Source organism: Talpa occidentalis, unplaced genomic scaffold, assembly GCF_014898055.3.
Source record: "Talpa occidentalis isolate TD23 unplaced genomic scaffold, MPIMG_talOcc4v2.1 talOcc4.2934, whole genome shotgun sequence".
Classification (NCBI taxonomy): domain Eukaryota; kingdom Metazoa; phylum Chordata; class Mammalia; order Eulipotyphla; family Talpidae; genus Talpa; species Talpa occidentalis.
In genome coordinates this window covers 1-7,509 of record NW_023603112.1, presented here as the reverse complement: position 1 = coordinate 7,509, position 7,509 = coordinate 1, and the positions used below count along the sequence as shown (strand labels likewise).

Sequence of the window (7,509 nt, the reverse complement as noted above, 5' to 3'; positions counted from 1 at the left end):
TTAGAGATAGTCCATATGATACATAGCATGTTAAATAAATGTGTTCTATTGTTTATTGATGCTCTAAAGTCTCTAGATTTTTCAGAAATCTCTAGGTTTTGCTAGGAATCTGTCATAGGTCATAGCAACATTCATTTATGCAGTCATACAGTCAATTACTCACTCAACGAACATTCCTATTAAACAGTTCTTGGTCAGAACCTGTGTGAAAGAATCCAAATGTGTTAAAAAAATCATGAAGATATTCCAAATATATAGGTAAATAATCTTTCATTCTTCTGTATATTTTTCAAAATTTTTACCAGATTGAATTCAGTTTTTATTATGTTTGCTTTTTATATGAACTATGTGATGTATACTATTTTATTCATAAAGGAGGATATTCTGTAGGTTGAGTCATTGAAAATAGACTCATTTATCTGGTGTCAAAGCATAGTATATAGACTAACATTTAAAAGTGTCTGAAAGTACATCATAAGCTGAAGTGATTAACTTCATAAAGGGTAGTATGCAGAGTGTGATGTTTCTATGATAACTGTTTGGCAAGTAGAAAAAACACCACACTACTTTTTTAAGGAACAATTTTTTCAGTGCTGCGATCACATCCTTGTTCCGAAGGCTGTATATCAAGGGATTAATCATGGGCATCACTATTGGGTAGAAAAGAGAGAGTAGTTTGTCAGTTAATGCAGAATGATTAGATTTGGGCCTGAAGTAGGTGATGGAAGCAGACCCAAAGAATAAAACCACAACTATGAGATGGGAAGAACACTGAAGAAGGCTTTGGCCCGTCCACTGGCTGTTGGCAGCTTCAGAATCGTGGAGATGATTTTGCCATAAGAGAAAAGTATCAAAGTGAAGGGCATGGCAAATATCACCAAAGTTGCTATATAAACATAGATCTCATGCAGAGAAGTGTCCCCGCAGGCCACCTTGTTGACTGGGAGGATGTCACAGAAGAAGTGTTTGAGTTGGTTGGAACAACAGAAATGCGGAGAGAATATCAGGCTTGTTTGTCCTATCTGGATTGGGATTCCAGTGACCCAGGCACCAACAGCCAACTGGACACACATCTTGTGGTTCATCACTAGAGGGTAGTGCAGAGGGTTACAAATGGCCACGTAGCGGTCGTAGGACATCACAGCCAGCAGGAAGCACTCAGTGGTCCCCAACATAAGGAAGAAGCACATTTGGGAGGCACACTCCACCTTAGACAGGCTTCTGTCCTGAGTCCACAGGTTCTTCAGAATCCTAGGAAGGGTGACTGACACATAACAGATATCCAATAAGGAAAAGTTTCCCAGGAAAAAATACATGGGTGTCTGCAGTGCAGAATCAATCCTGGTTAATATTATGATGAGGCTATTTCCAATTAAGATAATTATGTAAATCATGGCAAATACCCCAAATAGTTACCCTTGCAGGCAGTGGAAACTTCTCTCTCTATGTACATGTAATTGATGATATATGCGATTGCACATATGGTTTAAAATAATTTTCTCCTTTACTTCTTTATCTATTGATGTGCCCATAAAGAATTGATTTCATTCTATGTTTTAAATAACATAAATGAAACACTGATGATAGAAAGACCAGGTTTATGGAATAGGACAAAACATTTCTATGCTTGGAAATACTCACCTGGACCAAAAATGTTAATTGCTATATTCATCAAAAACTGCTTGAATTAAAAACTATGAATTAGTTATAGAGACAGAAGCATACCATTGTCTAATAATAATGAAAATTTTTACATTATTGATTTTTTCCTAATATATATCTTTATTATTTGTTGAGACAAAAAGTAAATTTTATTGATGATTTTTCTACAAATACATTATTGTTTTAATCAGACCGGAACAGTATGGGGCCAATGGGTGATCACTTGACAACTCAAAGAAAAGTGTTAAAAAGATACACAGAAAACAGAATTTAGCATTACCCTTTTTATCTTTTTAGAATGCAAATGAGCTTTCACATTAAAAAATCAAAATTGCATTAGGGTCAAGCAAACCATCCTATGGATCAGTGCATGCACATGGTTGTCAGTGTCTGTGTCTCTGTAGAAATATGAGAATATCAGTGATGGATTTTTTTTTATTAATACAAAATGACATGTGATCATTTAGATTTGACTTTTCTATTTTGCTTTTCAAACTGTAGTAACCTAAATCATTTTTGAAATTTAAGATAAACTTGATTTTGTGTGTGTGTGTCTGTGTGTGTGTAATGCCTCTCTGATAAAGACAGTTAAAGTTACCCTATAAAACTCATTTAAACTAATTTAAACTGTCATTTTATGGATACTAATAATTTTAGACTCTCCCAATTCTGAGAAAAAGTATACATTTTTGATTATCAGGTTGCTGAAGATATTAAATTGAGCATGAAAACATACACTCATTCATTGAATAATTCCTTATTTTTTTTCTGAAATGTAAAAATTTTCCCCAATATTCCTTAAGTTTAGAGACTCATATACCTACCTGAAGCAAGCAGGGCTTTCTGTTCTGTTGTGGTAGCTGAAAATAAGTGGGAGGTATTTTATTTTACCAGGGAGCATCTGGGAATTAAATCTCTGACAATTCTACCCTCAGGCTTCAGGGTATGTCAACATGTATTAATCATATTTCCTGTTGTATATTCTCCCCTGTGAATAAAGTAACACCTTAGCAAAACTGAGCCTTATGTCTTCACTATTGGCAGCACATTGACCTGACAGGAAGAAAACTAGATTTTTTTTTTATGCTAAACTTCATATTTACAAATAATTGGACATGCTCAATGTCCAGTCAAACTGAAATCCCATGAAATCCAAAAAAAAAAAATACCCTGTACTTAGTCATCCAATCTCCTCTTTAATGTTCATTATGTTTCCTCTATTTTTTAAAACATTTCCTTTCCCAGCTTATTATGAATATCACTGTTCTTCATTGGTACCATTTTCATTGAGCTATGATTTTTATAAACTTTAAAACTCATCCTTTCAAAATGTGTACTTCTTTGCATTTTTTTTATGTTCACAAGGTTGTGCAAACACCACTATTCCAATCCACAAAACTTTTCATTGCCCTAATAAATAACTCATATGTGTTAGCCATTCCTTTCCTTGGCAGCCAGAGGTCCATATTGGGATTATACTTTATTGCCCATAGTATAATTCACCTAAAAGGAATTAAATATATGAGAGGAATTTTGCTGGCTATTTCACTTAACACAAAGTTTTCAAAGTTCGTCTACTTTTTAGTATTCACAGAATTTCCCTTTTTTATACTGGAATAATTTTCCATATTTTGAATTAACACATTTTGTTATCCATTCAGCAGTTAACCAATATTTGGATTTTTTCCACATTTGGTTATTATGAGTAATGATGATCGAGCATTCATGTCAATGGAAACTACAAAGGTAATTTTATTTAACAACCATTGTTTTATTCCTTTGCCCAACATCATTTACTGTCCATTGATTATATCTTTCTCTAACATTGTTTATACAAATGCAACATTTCATGAATTATGATTATTTTATTCATAATGAAATCTCTCTACTACATTTTAACTTAGAAATAAATCATGTGTCTTACATTTCTTGAAATTTTTCACAAGGATTTTCAAAGGATAAACAATGAAACAGATTTTAAAGATTATAATACAATATAAATAAAATGCACTATCAAGGTAAAGTCAATGTTCTTAGTAAATTAATAATCCTGCACAATATAGATACACTTAACTCTTTCTAACATAGATGTGATTTATGATTACGTTCAAGCAAGAAATAACATTATGTCCAATTAAACAAGTGCGTTGTAAGAGGTAAGTTTATACAATTTTACATACACAAAGACCTACTGAACTACAAAATGCTGATAAGTATCATGATGAGTTTGAATACAATCTTTTAAGAGTATGAAAACAATTCTACTATTTTCTAAGAATAAATATAGTGTGATACTATCATTAGTTGTTTAATAATTTGAGAATTGTTGGAAGTTTGAATTTCATATCCTATGCATCCACTCCACAAGAGAGAACAATGGAGTTTTCCATACAACTTGAGCCTTGAGCTTCCACCCTGAACTCTAATGTGACAGGGACACTATCAAGCTACCAGAGATAGTCTCTCTCATCTCATCAATTGAAATGCTCTCGCTTTCTTTTCTATATGTGTATTGCTCAAGTATTCTACTTTCTCAGTGGCTTTCTAACTATGTGCATACAAAAAAAAATAGATTACACACAGCCTCATGAATCTGCTTAACTGTGTTTAAAATTTTGTAATGATTGAGTAATTTCAGAGATCGAATTTGACCTATGTTGACTGATGATGCCTTGGACAGATTTTTTTTCTTTGTGGTAACTTTACATTGTTGTTTGTGTATTTGAAATATAGGCTCTCCCCCACCATGTATTGATTGTATACTTTCTTTTTTTTTTTTTAAAGATGTATTTATTCATGCATACAAGAACCAGGGAACAGGCCAGTAGTGGGGGAGGGTGAGAGTATTCACTAGAGACAGAGTGAGGAGCAGAACAGCAGACTGACAGAAATACACTGCTGAGGGGAGCAGTGGGCGAGACAGAAGCGTCTGCCATGCCATTTGGGTATCTTCCCTGCTGGCTGGGATAGAACCTGCTCTGCAGAGGCTGCAGACAGTTTCACAATGCTGTGCTCAACCAACTTACACCACCATGGAGGCCCAGTTGTAACATTTTCCTTAAAGACATGATGTCTATATTTCTTCCCTTTGACTGTTGTTGTCTTTTAACTGATTTAACCAATACAAATTAGAAGAAATTCTGCGTGTCACTTCTTTGCCTTTTAAAGACAACCTGAAAATCATCAGCTTCCATGTCAGAAGCCCTGTTGACATACAAGAATATTAACTAGCATTTTAATTTTATTATGCACATGACTGTTTCACATTTAGTGTCCCTGACACCATTCAGTGCTGAGATAACAGACATGTGGGCTGAAGCCCACACAATAGGATTGTGAGCATTCCTGAGCTAAGAATGCTCACAATATCCTGCTGGACAAAGTAATTTACAAAATAATGCTGAAATGATTGTGAACTATTAAAAGGATTTTAAGCAAAGCTGAGGAAAGAAAATAATTTAGGAAATGTCCTTGGAAAGTTGATTGAGTAGCTGATCATCAGTAATTACAGCAAAATGATGTACTTTGCCAAGGTTCTTACCATTGCCTTTAGAGCACAATCAAATGAGTTATTGTGTGTGGGAAAATTGGGAAACTGGCCAGTGGCAAAGGGGTAAAAGAATTCAGTAGAGACAGAGTGGAGAAAAGTAAAGGTGGATTTATTTAAATACCTTGCAAAGCCATTAGGGCTAAGACAGGCGATATCTGCAAAGCAAAAAAGAAGATTTTGAGGTTCTCTTCACTTTTTTTGTGGGCTTTCTCATGGGGACACCAGTTTCATCAGTTAGTGCTGGGCTATCTGGTCTTGGGTGTTGACTTTGACACAGAATGTGTCCTGGCAGTAGTATATCTGCATTCCTTAGGCTGGGCTGGTTTTTTTCTGGTCAAGGTGGCCAGTCTTATGATCTGGTTCCATGGCAACGTTAGGGTTCCCCTTATCTATCCAAGCCTCCCATTTTGCCTTCTGGGCAAGGAGTAGGAGCTTAGTTTTTATCCTTATTAATTTTTAAAATGTTATTCTTTTGTAGGTATTGAGATTAAAAATATAAATAGCATTAGGTATGCTTATGGTATGTAATGCATGCTTTGATAAATGTATAATTTATAAATAATGACCACCGTAAAGTTAATAATAAAAATCATTTCACACAGTTACTATTTGTTATGTTGAGAACTCTTCAGATCTAATGTCAGCTAATTGAAGTGTACAGTACGTTATTGATAATTGTAGTCTCCATGTATATGTTTGATCCCATGGTCATCTCATGGCAGGATGTTTGTAAGCTTTGACAAACATCACCCCACTTCTCCCATTGCATCCTGTGGTAAGACCACTCTACTTTCTGCTTCCATGAGTTCAACTTTTTAGTTTCCACATGTAAATAAGATCCAAAGTATCTGTCTTTAACTGTTTGTCTTCTTTCTTTTAGTATAATGACCTCAAGGTCCATCCTGACAATCGTTACTCTTTTCTTGTAAAGGGTGTGGATTTCTCATTTGCCTCAAGACTCTCTAACTCTCTAACTGTACCATTTTCTACATTCCATCTTTTTTTCTTCCAACTTGCATCCTTTTTAGATCTGAAAAGCAATATCTCCATCCAACAAAATCTCTCTTTATACTAGACTTAACATTTTTTTGGATAAAATATTTGGATATATATTTCTTAGTGATTTTGAGGCTTTACATGAATGAGTTGCTTACAAATTAATGCTGGCTACTTCCATTAGATTATAAAATCAATTAATAACAAAAACTAGATATGCTATTGAATAAAAAGAACTTAAAAGCACACAGTTCATCCAGTAAAAGCACAATAAATTTTGTGCGAGAAGTTAATGGTTGAATGTGAGAAAATGGACAATAACCATTTTCTAATTTAGAAAGGTTAGCTCAGAGTGGCACAATTTATAAACACGTAATGTTTTCAGATTGTTATCAGATCTTTGGATACTGCAAAATGATTGTATTGGATTTTTAAAACAAACACTTACATCATAAAATTACGGTGTTTCAGACAACTTTGTTTCCCTTACATCGTGCGATGTAACTTTAAAATTACAGTCACAATATGCGTTTATGAGTGGATAATTAAATTTTTACAAACATGTTTTAGTTTTCAGTTTTACCAGGGCATCTTTCACGTCCTTGTTCCGTAGACTGTAAATCAGGGGGTTCAGCATGGGATCACAAGGGTGTAAACAACGAGGCCATTTGTCCTGGTCCAGGGAATAGGCAGAACTCGGCCGGAAGTACATGAAGAGCATGGTGCCCTGGAAGATGGCCACGGCCGTCAGGTGGGAGGTGCAGGTGGAGAAAGCTTTGAACCTGCCCTCAGCAGAGCGGATTTTCAAGACCGATAGGAAAAATAACAATAAAGAGACAAGAAACTCCTGAAATCGTACTCAGTTCAATGAAGCCAAAAAAAAACAGGTGAATATTACTAACTCATTGACACTGTGTAATCTGTAACAACAAGATCAATCAGATGAGAGAGAGGGACATCACAGGAAGAAGTGGTTAACCTCATGTGACCAAACAGAAACATAAGCGGAAAGGTTAGGTCGTGTCTGCTTGTGCAGAGCGCTGCCACTCCCACTGTGTATACCCCAGCAACCAGCAGGTAACACACCCTGCTGGACATCTTTGACTGTGTAGAGCAAGGGGTTGCTGATGGCCTGGTACCGATCAAAGGCCATCACTGCCAGCAGTAGACACTCAGCATCTGCAAAGATACAGAAACAAAGAATTGCAGAGCACAGCCAAAAAACGGGATTGACTTGTTCTTGGCAAAGATGTCCACCAGCATCTTGGGTCCAACAGCTGTGGAATAGCAGAGGTCACAGA

The 7,509-nt window shown here is 35.5% G+C and overlaps 2 pseudogenes; both read right to left on the bottom strand.

Moving 5' to 3' along the window:
- Nucleotides 1-444: 444 nt before the first annotated feature.
- On the bottom strand, nt 445-1,481 carry LOC119254097 (olfactory receptor 10AG1-like; annotated as a pseudogene).
- A 5,280-nt stretch (nt 1,482-6,761) lies between these two features.
- LOC119254098 (olfactory receptor 5W2-like) lies at nt 6,762-7,498 on the bottom strand (annotated as a pseudogene).
- Between the last annotated feature and the right edge of the window lie 11 nt (nt 7,499-7,509).